The following is a 3,141-nucleotide window of genomic DNA, read 5'->3' as shown; positions in this document are numbered from 1 at the left end:
ACATTTATAGGAAGCGTGTGCACAGCTATTTCAGTGCCTCCGGTGGGCTGGGATACACGTGCCCTGCCCCAGCCCCGTGGTCGGAGAGAGCGGGTGGACACACACAGGTCTTCTGCCTCCCCGGGAAGGCGCCTGTGCTGGCTTTCTGCAGACACGCCCCACACCCGTGCTCTCTGCTGCCGCATAGACCTTCCGTCTGGGCTCTGAATCAAGAAGCAAAAGGTTACACCTGCAGATGCTGGAACACAGGTGCAAACACAAGGCCCGCGGGCCGAATCTGGCCCTCCGCCTTGTTTCCTGCCGGGCACCTTGCTTCTACCCCGTGGCAATACTGAGCTCTCGCTTGCTTAACTGTTGAGGAGCGGTTACGTGTACACAGTCCTAAAATAACCTTCGGCCCCTTAAAGGCAACCTCGAGGCTGATGTGGCCCCCAGTGACAATGAGTTGACAGCCCTGTAGGCTGACAGGGTGTCCTTGGTTCCAGAGAAGAACATGAGTGAGGGCCTTCCCTGGACCTGGGCCTGGGAGAAGCTCAAGAAAGTCGCCAGGGGTTCGGACTCCCAGGTTCCTGTCCCAGCACCCACAGCACATGGATCTCTGCTCCTGGAGAGACAGCGCCTAGCCCACCTGCAGACACCCTGCCCACCTCCCCGGCAGGGAGAGCAGGAAGGAAGAGAAAGGGGGGAAGGCAGAGGCCGACCATCTGCCCCCCTTCCTCTGGAGGGGAGCAGCTTTCTCAGAACCCCATCCAGACACCCGCCCACATCTAGTTGCCCAGGTTCATGCAACCGGACAACCTCTAGACTGTCCCTGGGAACGCTGCCGCCCTGGACAGGGTCAGGGTCGTTGTGGGAAGAGGGTAGTGGGAGGGCACGGCCTCCCTCCTCGTGGCTTCCTCCCCCGATTCCATCGTCAGTGACAGCAGGGTTTTTGTGGAAAGCACCGTGGTCCGGGTGGCCATAGATACGGGCTTCTCCAGCCTATGGGCTCACGGGAAGGACTCAGAGCTTGCACGATGAGGACAGACAGACCCGGGGTTAGCGTTCACAGAGGTGCCTCTGAGCTGGCTGAGCGGTAGGTATGCCCGCTGCCGCCGAGTGAGCAAGCATTCTGCCCGGGGCCCACCTCCCCCAGGGCTGACAGAGCATTTAGCAATCAGTGGGAGCAGCTGATCAAAAGAGAATGTGGGCACTGTGGCCGCCAGGGGGCGCCAACACACTCTCTCTCTCTCTCTCTCTCTCTCTCTCTCTCTCTCTCTCTCTCTCTCTCTCTCTCTCTCTCTCTCTCTCTCTCTCTCTCTCTCTCTCTCTCTCTCTCTCTCTCTCTCTCTCTCTCTCTCCCCCCCTCCTGCTGCCAGGCAGAGGAAGGAAGCCAGGACTCCCAGCTCAGAGTGTGTTTGAAGCCTTCTCACTTCCCGACCCGGGGAGCTGGAAGCTGGCACTCCTCCCCGCCACCGTCCCCTCCTGCCATAGATTGGTGCCGGAGCGAGTCAAGAGGCCAGCCCAGACTCCGAATGAGTGGGGCGCAGAAATCACGTGGCAACAGGCGAGGGCAGGAGAGGCGAAGAACAGAGGCAGGGAGACTAGTTAGGAGTCTCAGAGCGGCCCAGGCCATAGGCGAAGGGCAGAGCCTGTGCAGAGAAATGCTATGCGGACGTCCCAGGAGCCAGGGACAGGATTGGTTCCATGTTGGGGCTTGGGGAGGCTATGTGGGCCCGAAGGCACTTACTCGTAACAGGAGGAGGAAATAAGATTTGGGAAGCTCCCACCCAAGCAGCTCGTGCATGGTTATGGCTCTAGAATCTGCCATAAACCAGTCTGAATGCTCTCCCTGCACGTGTGGGCACGGGCGGACTCAACTGCTGCTTGGAAAGTGCTGGGAGTCTGGGCGTGGGGTGGCAGCTGGGGCTCTATCCGAAGCAGCTGTGGCTATGTGGACACTTTCCACCAGAGGGCAGCAGAGACTCGCCGTCTGCCAAACGGGTGCCTCTGGCGGGCCTGGAGATGAAGGACAGGCTCAGAGAAGGACTGTTGGGTTCTGTCCAGTGCGGGAAGCAAGGCCTGCTTTGCAGGGAAGGACTCAGGCTCCGGGGCCAGGCTGCCCGGGCTCCACTACCAGCTCTGTCGCCAGGCTCCAGCCTCCTCAGTTGCTTTCCTGCTCTGCTGTTGCCATCTTTTTTTTTTAAGGATATTTTTTTATTTTTAGAGGCAGAAAGAAAGGGAGAGAAACATCAGTGTGTGCGTGCCTCTCACGTGCCCCCTACTGGGGACCTGGCCCTGCGACCCAGGCAGGTGCCCTGACTGAGAATCGATCCAGAGACCCCTTGCTTTGCAGGCCGGCACTCAATCCACTGAGCTACATCAGCCAGGGCATCTTCTTAATAACTTTTAAAATAAGGGTTGGTTTTTTTTTGGTGGCTTTATTTTTGCACAGCAAATTATGTATCTGGCCTTATCTGTCACTTACTAGTTAAGTTTTCCTGTGTAAGCCTTCATAGGGTTGATACCAAGTATGTACCTCAACAGGTTACTGTAAAGATTATTAGAATATGTAAAATAATTTATTATGAAGACACAAACTTTCAGTTACTGTTATTATTATAGCATTCACAGGTATAGTCACCAGATCACCAAAGGCTGATGTCCACCTCATCCTTGTAAAGAGGCACCGGCTGGACACCTAGCCGTCCATGTAACTAGTCCCATTGCCACACACTTGCTGGGGGACCATGAAAATGAACGTGACCTTGATCCTGACCCTAAGGAGCCCACAGCCTGGCAGCAGAGCCTTTGGTCACTAGCAAATTTTCCTTTCTTTTTCATTCCCGTTGCCCGTGAACACAAAACGCTAACGAGCTGACAGCCAGCAGCTCTGAGTCGTTCCAGCCACCGGGACCTGAAAACCATCACCGGTTCCTTCGGGCCTGCTGGGCGGCGGCAGCCCCAGCCTGGCAGCCTGGACAGGGCGCCCCACCCTCGGAGCCCCCACCTGATGGGCAGCAGCACTGCCCCGCTCCGGGCCACTCAGATGAGTAAGAGGAAGTATCTGGGCTATGAGCACCTGCCGCCGGAGCTGTGTGTGATGGGCGCCACCCGGGGGAGAGTTCTCGAAGGGCGTCGCCCTCTCGCCCACCCCTCTGC

Source organism: Phyllostomus hastatus, unplaced genomic scaffold (genome assembly GCF_019186645.2).
Source record: "Phyllostomus hastatus isolate PE091 unplaced genomic scaffold, TTU_PhHast_1.1 phas_scaffold_345, whole genome shotgun sequence".
Taxonomy (NCBI): Eukaryota; Metazoa; Chordata; class Mammalia; order Chiroptera; family Phyllostomidae; genus Phyllostomus; species Phyllostomus hastatus.
Note: the sequence above shows the minus strand (reverse complement) of the source record.